Here is an 11179-nt window from a genome sequence, read left to right as displayed (position 1 = left end):
TTAGTCTTTGAATTAACAAACAAAATGATTAAATCATTTTACAATAATGTTTTATTTCACTACTATGATAGAAGTCTGATTAATTAGGTATTTAAAATATAACAAAAACAAGATAATTTTGGCAAGGAAGTCACTAAAAATGATGATTTTGGTAAAGTAACCGAAGCTTTCTTTTAAAAATTGTTTTGTCAAAAATATACTATAATGTATCCTATTTCACATTTGATTTCCTAAATTACGTTAGTTAATATTGCCTCTAAATTAAACAGGACTACCTAGAACACTGTAATTAGCTCTGGGTCATTTTGAAGTGAAATCAGGTCACCTAGGTATTATGAGGTTTTGTGTTCCATCCGCTATTTATATCTAGTAGCCACATTGTTATTTTTAGTAACTACTATATACACATAAATGTAGTTTTAAAATAAAATGTTTTTGTACCGGAAATACTTATTTGGCAGAGACTCCAAATTAACTAGATTTTTTTTCTAATGTATGACGGACTACCGGAGCAACTTAAGTCTATACTCAATAGTATAGTGATAGACTCTAGCCCAGAAGTTTATACGCGAACTTAGCCTGCAATTTCGTACTATACAATTAACTAAACTATGACTCTACGTACATAAGTACGTACATTGTATACATAAATGTATACATAATGTATTTAAACTGTACATACACAAGTACTCAAAAACAAATAAAATGTGCATATAAAGCATAAGTAAATTTTAAATTTCAAAGTAAAATACCTCTTTTCCACAAAATAATTGTGTTTGCTAACAAAAACCGACTTCAATTACATTGACAAGCAATATAACGTAAGTAGACGAAAAATATTAACAAACGCATTAATCGTCACTACGATTTTCGAGAGTTTCCCTTGATTTTTCTGGGGTTCCATCATTAGATCCTGGTTACCTTAGCATACACCCTTGGAATATCTCATTTACAACAAAAAAAAAAAGAATTATCAAAATTGGTTCATAAACGACGACGTTATCCCCGAACACACACTTAAAAAAATTGTTATATATATATATATATATATATATATATATATATATATATATATATACGGTCGAATTGAGTAAACTCCTCCTTTTTGAAGTCGGTTAAAAAAGTACAAAACTTATACAAAACTGAGCTATTAAATTTTATATCCTTAGTTCATTATGCATAAAATGAACCGTTTTTTAAATTCACTGTTATGGTGGTCGTTAATTTTAAAACATTTTGAAATTGCAAATAGAATATGCATAATACTTCACTGTAACAGGGTATAAATTCCATAAGGGTTGGCAGAGACCTTTTTCTCTGATAAAAGCGAAAGAATTATGGGAAAGAAAAATATCTATGGGATGAAATGGAAGTGAATGGTGCAATAGAAGGAACGTGACGGTCGCGACAAATCAAACCTTTTCTCAGAATACCGCCATTTTATATTTGCTTTTCCATTAGCATTTGGCCGATGTCGAATTTAAACTACTCGGCGAACAATGCAGAATATCTGAAAGTATTTGAAAATATTTACCATGTAAACTAAACAAACAACAACAAGAAAATCTGGTTAGAACTTCCTTTAATCCAAAATAATTTAACGAAGTGCCGCCCGAAATGTTCTGCTTCGTAATAGTTCGTTTTCAGACGGTTTAATCTATTATGTAGATAACTATATCCTATTTTGTACCGAACTGTGGTCAGTCAGTATAAATACTAAATGAAACAAAAGAGCTATCTGTGACGGTAAGATAAATCCATTCTGCATTTTTTGTTAGGTTTCTTAACATTTGGTTCAAAGGATAAAATAGTGATAGATAAACACGATATACTACAATATTATAACTCTGTTCCGTCCCGTAGCATAGTTGTCTTCAAAATTTGATTATAATTTCGCAAAAACTCACTGACAAATAATATTGTATACTTGTATATGTATATTAATACCGTACAGTAAATAATAAACGTATTTTGCTTTATGTTATTGTTAGTATTGGTTATATTTTGTGGTATTGTTTTATTGAACAAAAAAAATCGTTGTTTTACTTTATTTTTTATATATCTTACTAGTAAAGAAAATAAGGCCAGTTAGAGGGGAACCCTATTCTGTGTGAGATAGAGTACGACCGCCAAAAGAAATGGTATTGTATAATAATAATAATTCATTAAACAATATTCGAGTGTTTTCAAGTCAAAAAACTCGTATGTGACGATATAATCATCCGTTGCTTCCCTGACTCGAAAAAGCTTAATTTCCACATGACATTACGTTTTATTATCTTTCAAATGAGACGGTTGAAAACAATTTAAGCCGCCTATTTAGCTTCGTATATCTCCTAAATGATTTAAGAGATAGTTACCGAAACCGCTTTCACGTATTAATCTTGTTTGTTCTTGTTGTGATCTTGATTTTGACACGATTTGATATAAGAAATAAACTTACATGGAAATAATTTTAAATTACATTTATATTCACCAAACTTCATTTCAAATAAGAATTTCTACCATATCTGAGAACACACTTGAAATAAATGTATCTAAGTCAAAAGACACTTTCTGTTTTTTTAAGAAAAGTCAATCAAGAATAAATGCCTTGATGTTTTGTTTATACAACTAGGAACTAGCAAAATTTGTAAATATTATTAAAATTGGTTTAATAATATATAGGAACTATGGAAAAACTCCTGCATACACACGATTAATCGAATTAGCGTATTATTTCTAGGAGATATTGATACCTATAAAATATACAAATACACAAACTACGGCTCTGGTTTAATGGTGCGTATGCCGTGTAGGTTTTTAAACGCCAGCGGTCGGGGCTTCGATTCCCGCTCGGAGTGAATATTTGTGCTTTATTTATTTTTGGTCTGGTTATCTGGCCTTGTGGGTTGGAGCAAGTTAAGAAATCGGTCCTGGTTGTTATAGTGTAATAAACGCCTGACAGCGATCGTTACTCATAGTAGGGAATATATTTTCGCTAACCCTGAGTGATGGAGCTTGGTGCTCGTTAAGCCGCATCTGTTGCAGCGTTATGCTCCAATCCTTTTCTTACATAAAGGAAAACGCTGCCCAGCAGTGGAAAATCACAGACTGAATCGTAATATACACATAAAATATAGTGCAATTAAGAACTTTTTTTTTTGTTTCCTTTTTGAAATCGATTTGTATTGAAAAATACAAATTTAAAATATAATCTTAAAAATCCAGCTTAAATTATAATGATTCTATTGTCAATTTATTTGTCTTTATATTGCTATGATAGAATCTAGGTCAATCCGATATTTGGAAATTTGGCGTAGAGGTGCGCGGGCAACCGTTGCACCTAATTCAATAAAACCTTTTGATCGCTGCAGCGTTAACTGTTACCTACAAAACTTTACATTTTATCGTATCTATATCTATTAAATATTGATATATTTTAAAAGTTATGCATCTTAAAAGATGAAAAAATAAATAATGTCAGATAACATTCGTAACTAACTGTATAATAATACGAATGGCAAATTGGACCATTTAAGACATTACCAAAATATTATCACATATTTTATTACAGTTAAAGAGGTTTTTTCACGCATAAAACTTATAATTTTTACTATAGACTTCACATGTATTAATCATTTCAGCCTCTGCTGGACATAGGCTTCCACAAGTTCACGCCAACTCATGTGTTTTATCCATAGTCACCAAGCTGGGCAGGCGGGTTGGTGACCGCAGGGCTTGCTTTGTCGCACCGATGACACTGCTGTCCGTTTTTAGCCTGTGTATTTCAAAGCCAGCAGTTGGATGGTAATCCCGCAATCGGTCGGCTTCTTAAGTTCCTAGGTGGTAATGGAACTGTGTTTTTCCCTTAGTCGCTTCTTACGACACCCACGGGATGAGAGAGGGTGGCTATATTCTTTACTACCATAGCCACACAGCGAACACAATTACATGTATTAATATTTGATAAAAATATAATAAAATAAATATCGTTGAACCATCTAATTAACCCCTCCCACAGTCAGCTATCAATCAATCTATAATAAAAGATAGGTCAGGTTAATTTAAACATTACTGTAATTGATATGAATATACGTTTTTTTTTAATATATTTGTTTATGATTTAAATATTCGAGTCGCACGCAAGACCATGCACGAATCCCACGAAACAATACCAACATATATAAGGATTATGTGAAAGTTTTTACAAATCGGATCGAATCCAGAAGGCCTAGCCAAGTTACAAACGTTTCGTATCGAACGTCTTTCTACAATCGTTGACGGCTCGACGTAAGTCATTTTAAATTGGTAGCCAAGTTGACACGACTGAGTCAAACGCTCATTCTACAACATCTTTTAGAAAAAACTAATACTTTAGTCTATGATGAGCGTTTTTACGAGCGTCAAACTAACGTCAAAGTCACAACGTCGTAATACATAAAATTACAAATTGTTATTAGAACTATTGAAAGCCATTAATCCTGAAGAAGAAATTGTTATTAACTTATTGTTTTATGCGTAACCGAAATAAGGTAAAGTTCTTATATTTGGTTTATTATTATTATATCACAGTGTTAATTTTAAACATTACTGTGTCTAGAAAAACTCGAAATGTTATGATAACATGATTCTGAATAGGAATGAAAAATATCTTGGAAGAATATTAGGTGTTAAATCTTTGCAATTTTAATTTTAAGAATTGGTTAGGACTTGTTCTTATCGTTTCGTTAGCTGTCATGTTCATTAATTTTATTCATTTTCTCTTTTCTCTTAAATTGTAATTTACATTTTCAGAAATATTGTACTGCCATGTATATAATATTATATGTGGATAACGGCGCTGATAAACCTTTATTATGCAATTGTTTGTTGTCCTAAATAAAATAAAATAAAATCTTAAAAATTAAGTGGTTTATATGATGGAATATAGATCTTGAGCAAGCCCAGAACAGTTCGCAGCTTTACTGGAATTCATGGAAAGGGAAAAAAATTCCACGAAGAGAAAAGGAAAGGTTGTGATTAGAATTGCGAAAGATAGCAATGGAAGAAAGCCGAAATGTAATTTTAAGTCGTTTAGTTGGTACTAGACAATTTGATGCAAATTTTACCATTTTTTACAAGTTGAGACCATCATCGCTACCTCCGACAAACACTATTCCTTAAAATGTCTAATGTAGTGATAGTGGTCTCAGCTGAGGGCTATATACAATTTCAAATTGCCTGCAATATCAGAGGAACAATTAATTTTTGTTTGTATATAACAAAACCTATTTTAATTTATACTTAAAATGTAATAATGAAACTAATATTTATGTACAATAACTGTAGCTAATTGATTTTTATGTAAAGTAACAAATAATACCATAAAATGTAGGTTTTGAGTGAATTGTAAATAAAAAGTATTAATGACTGAAAAATCCTTTCTTTTCAACTGTGCATGCCACGAATATCATCAGTGTTTTAATAAAACAATAATAAACTTATTTGTAATAATAATAATGTTTTATTAATTATTTTATATTTAAGTAGGTACATTACATTCAACATAAAATTAACTGGACATTTACAAAATACTATTAATAACTTATTAATCATATGTAGGTAAATAATAAATTAAATATGAAGGACCTACATAAAAGTTACGTACGACGTACGAAGTTAAGTACGTCGCGTTGGCGCAACGGTAAATGCACTGGCTGTTGCGCTAGCGGTCGCGGGTTCGATTCCCGCTCCCGACAGACATTTATATCGACCATATAGATGTTAGTCGTGGTCTGGGTGTTGTGTTTGTGTATTGTGTGTGTTTCCGGACCCCCAACACAGGAGAAAGTCCTACTGGGGGATCCGTTGAGTGTAAAGCGTTTATTAATTTTTATAAAAAAAGAATAAAAGTTTGTAACTAGACAATGTAAATAAAATCTTACTAATTAAAATTACTATAACCTATTCAATAATAACTCAGCATGGCTCTTCCAAAATCATCATGGCTATATGCTGCATATAGTTCAAAATTATCGTAAATAAATAATTCTCGGTCCTAACACAACTCTTTCATATTATCATAATAGACGCCATTTTTTAACGTTTACTACTGGGTCTCGGCAATCTTTTAACTATCGTTCAAAAATTTCGATATCGTTTCGCTGACGCTTGTCAAAACTGTAACATGGCTACCATTTGTATGGGATGTAGTGATCGTCGTTGTAGAAACGATTCCGTTCGACGTTGTAACATTTTGAACGAGTAAACTTGTCTACGAATTTTCTATTCGTTTGTTATGATCACGTGACTTTACGTTGAGATGATGTCATTCCTATACATTTGGTTAGTTTTCTAATAGCGTTATCGATTGTAGATTGTCAACTTGGCTAAGCCCGCAGTACAGATTTGTCACGGACGAGAATCGTGTTACGACTGTCAGAGCAGTCTTTCAATGTCAGATCAGTTTAAACACTTCACACACACACCACATCAAACAATCGACACTTTGTCAAACAGTCGAATGACGTACGTAAATTTTTCATTGTTATAAAAACAAGTTAACATATTAAAATAAATCTGAACAAATATAAACGAACGTCTTTAGAACAATAAGCAATATTTTCCTTCTACTTTTAACTTTCTTCTCTCTTTTCATATTATAAATATCGAGGTATAAATTATGAAATATCTTTTGAAGTAATAATTTAAAATGAAAAAGTCACCGAATTTAAAATTGTCAAATACTTCATAACTTTTCTTACTTGACGTAAAATATTTACATAATTTACTTACAAAAAAGCGGAACATTTATCACGCTAAATGAATACGAATATGAAGTTACTAAAACACACAAAGATTTACTTAAGACGAACGCTCTCATTCCTAAACAATTTAGAAAAGCTTTTGAATAAATCTAATTTAGTGAAGGCGTATAGCATTATAGATTTATTATACACGAGTACAGCTGCCAGTTACTGGCTGGCTGTTTGTATTGGCCATACAGATGTTTGCCGTGACCTGGGTGTTTGTGCAGTCTTTGTGGGTCTCTCCATCGTGCCTCGGAGAAGACGTTTAACCTTCGGTTCCGGTTGATACCATGTACACCTGATAGGAGTACATGATAACAACCGGGATCGGAGCAGCGTGGTGGGTTTAGCTCTGATCCTTCTTCTACATGCAGAAAAGAGGCCTATGGCCAGCAATAAGATATTACAGACAGAAGTGAAGTGTAAACGAAGAAAATAAAAATGAGTTGTCACCAGTAAAGAGCTGTGAGATTATTATTTTGGTATTTCATCAAAATGATAAACATTAAATAGATGCCTTAATAATAAACTTTTGCACGACCATTAATATTGATTCTTACTGGAGATAAATCGTTGCCATTAATACTAAAATATGTCTTTAATATCCAGCTTTATGAAGTGGAATATCATTTCTTAAATCGAAACTTCGTTGATACTGACTTCGCTTAAGTTTTAAACCAGACGAATTCTATTTTACAGACAAAGTTTTTTAAAGTTAAGACATTTTGAACTCCATACGTTTCTTACTCCCTTAAAGTTTTAATGTATCTACTTATTTATTCGTTAATGTAGCGCTAGCTATATTTTAATCTTATAATATTAATAAATAAATCTTTAGATATTTTTACTCTCAGTTCATATACCTTAACTGTTGTATTAAATACTAGCTATCTGTGCCTGAGACTTCGTCCGCGTAGAATTTAACAAAAAAGTTATTTAAAATCAATAAATTTCCTAAAATAAAAGTAGCTTAGGGTACTCCTTGTTATAATCAGCTATCCGCCAGTGAAAGTCCCGTCAAAATCGGTCCAGCCATTTCGGAGATTAGCCGGAACAAACAGACAGACAGACAAAAATTTTAAAAATGTTCTTTTGGTATATGTATCGTGTATACATACATATGTATTACTACATAGTAAAAAGAGGTAAATTTAATATTACAAACAGACACTCCAATTTGATTTATTTGTATACATAATCAAAATACTTTAGTCGAATCAACTTAAATTATTATTTTTAAATAATTTACAGTTAAAAGGACCTGCCAGTGATATGAAATGCGGATCATGTTATGATGAAATCTTAAAAAACTCAACAGTCCCTCTTTTAACTTATTACTTATTACTTAGTGATGGTACTGAGTAATAAGCTTTTTAAGTCACGAATCACTTTCAATAAAATTTTAAGTTTATTAAATAGCAATTATGACTAAACAAAAACAAAATATATTTTCCTTTTCCCTGTACCCATTAAGTAGCTTTGAGATCCAATGATGGCATACTTAGCATGTTACGTGGAAAACGGATACAACGGCATTATAAATATTTTATCCAAATATTTCCGACAATATTTTTTCACTGGGTACTTATAAGAGTCGAATTATCTTTAAACGCTTAGCGTGACAAATAAGGTATCCTTAAAACCTCTCATAGTAAGTCTATGCCAGCGTTATAAATGATCGCCCCGACGACATCGTTTACGAGAATATGAGTAACTTGTCAGACCTTTCATGTAATTTGTCACTGTTATTATTTAATACCTCTATTAATATTGTACGATAATAGTACTTAACATTTTAATTAAAAATATCATACATTATTTACAATATTTAAAATCATACGATAGATATAATATGAACATAAAGATGGTTCCGTTTAACTACATATTAATATTATTACGCAAAAATAAAATATCATAAAAATAATTATTTTCAAAACTTTAATTTCGTTATATTTTTAGTACTATATCATATATTACGACTATAATTGTTGCAATACCCACTGCCTTGACCCAAATTAACCATATATACTATACACTATTTATAGGATGTGACAGACTATGCTAAAAAAATTACTTCTACAAATTGTAATATTTTTTTTTTAAGATGGACAAAAAACGAGAGTTTACTCAATTAATTTGCTTGTATGCATAAAATATTGATAATAATATCACCACACAGTGTTAAATTAAAACTTAAACAAATTTTTTATGTATTTTTATTGATGTAGGTCAGCTGAAAATATCTTGTTCAAGATTTGGAGCAACCTGACAGAGGAAGCATTTTAAGATTGAGACCTTAAAGAAAATCACAGCTAAATAACACTGATCGCAAGAAAGGTTATCCTCAGGAGCTACTTAAGAACACATTCTTGTGGTGAGTAAAGTAGCTCCTAGTGGATAGGTAGGCAACAATAGCAAAGTTCCTGGTGCTCATAAACTACAATATAAATATAGCCATGAAAATCAATTATGTTTTTTTTTATACCACATTTGATAATTAATTTTGAAAATTAAAAACCTTCCAGAGTAGTATATGAGCCTTCATCTAAGGCATGAGAATTTATCAGCTGTGCTAAGCTTAGCAGCCGTCTTTTAATTGAAAAATCGATAGTACAATTAGCTAGTCGGGCAGGTGGCGTGATGGATCGTCACAACGTCTGTTAAGCCGCTTATTGAGTAGGGTGTCCTATCGAACAGTGAACCCGTTGGAAAGTTCCAAGAGTCCATCGTTTTGAAATAATACGACGTCACCACTCTGCTGATCATATTAAATTTAGCCACATATGAACTCCTTCGTGCCTAATTTTAAAAGCGCAGGCGCATGTGAGTTTTGAGTAAAGAGCGTCGACAACTTTTTTTACTTAGAACACAGATTTTTTTTTTTATAACTTTAAACAGAAAAACGTCACGCTTTAAATGAAGAAACGGTTAGTTGTAATGTATTTTGTTTTTAAAATAATCTGTATAAGTTGAAAAACATGGCTCCTATAATACTCCACTGAGTATTTATTTATGTCTTTATTGATACTTCAATTGTTGTTTTTCTTTTCTGTAAAGACGTCATAGCATAAAAAAAATAAGAACGAAAAATTAATACACATATATGTAATATTCGACAGATCAACCTTTAAAATAATAAAAAAATATTAGATTAAAAGACCTATCCCTTCTAAATGAAATCAAGAACTGTTATTAATATTTAATTTTATGTTTTTAAAAATATAAAATAATCTTTGCTTTGAATTTATTTTAACTCTGATCTTTTATGTATGGATTGTTGTTTGTTCGACTGAAACTAACATGTCGGGAATAAATGTGAATGTTTTTGCAAATAAAAACACAATACGTGGATATACCACTAGGCACATTTTTTACATTTTTGTTTAATTATTATTAAATATAAGTTGTTATTTTAAAATAATATATAATTTTTCAAGGTTTTAAGACAATTGTTCAAACAAAATTATTAGATTATTATATAGATAAAGTCTTAAAGCGGAATAAAATATGGGTTTACAGTGTTCGAAAAGAAAGGGAAAAACTTTTGTCTGTTTGTTAGAAAGATTAATAATGGAGAGAGGCAAATATGTCCCGACAAATTCAGATAAGTTTATTTGGAAGTCTAAGGTTCCGTAGTCATGCGAAGCATAGACAACTACACATTAACCCTTTTAATACAAAAAAAAGATAAATTTCCACCCAATTACAGTTTCTGCCGTTTTACAGCGGAAGTTTAAAATTTAAAACGAAATTTTTCACCTTAACGCTTGAAGTGCTTTCAATTACCCCATTCATTCTTTAAAAATAGTGTTTTCACATTTATATTCTATATATAATGGACTTATCGGGTATTTCACGTCGTAAAAGTATAAATGTTGTTTCTGGACCATCGCCACGCTATCCCTGAGGCTGTTATGTGTACAACGGTTGTGAAACTAACGGTTGAATTAAAACTTCCTATATCCTTTGATTTGTATGTAAGTAAGTACTTTATTTCAATATAGATTAAGACAATTATACTTTAATAACTTTACTTTCAAAAACAATGTCCAATTGTAAAAAAAAATACAAGGATCAGAAATAGTACAGAACCCTGAAATGTATCTCACTTAATATATTTCACAATTACTTCAACTGACTTTTCAGACGTTAAATGATTCCTCTTCACTCAAAGACTCGGCGCTGTTGATCATTACAGTCCATTTGAAGATTTTCCACGCTTGTTACTCTTGAGTGATTTTATGAAATTACTAGGAAATTTATCATGTACGATAACTGGGTCGATTCTATTTCAATGCCTCAAGCGCCAACCGCTTGTGATCGATTATATTAATATTTAATCACGATGCACTTAATTTTCAAAACAGATTTTAATAAACTGTTATTTTTATCATATCTTTACAAGTGAA

General features: G+C 31.0%; 1 long non-coding RNA gene across 1 annotated transcript; it reads left to right on the top strand.

The window, feature by feature from the left end:
- The first annotated feature begins 4281 nt into the window (after nucleotides 1–4281).
- On the top strand, nucleotides 4282–5478 carry LOC123660352. The gene is made up of 2 exons (XR_006744174.1): nucleotides 4282–4514; nucleotides 4777–5478. It is a non-coding gene; the product is annotated as an uncharacterized LOC123660352 (long non-coding RNA).
- Nucleotides 5479–11179: the final 5701 nt, after the last annotated feature.

This window comes from Melitaea cinxia, chromosome 15 (genome assembly GCF_905220565.1).
Source record: "Melitaea cinxia chromosome 15, ilMelCinx1.1, whole genome shotgun sequence".
Classification (NCBI taxonomy): domain Eukaryota; kingdom Metazoa; phylum Arthropoda; class Insecta; order Lepidoptera; family Nymphalidae; genus Melitaea; species Melitaea cinxia.
Note: the sequence above shows the minus strand (reverse complement) of the source record. Positions and strands in the feature narration are given on the sequence as shown.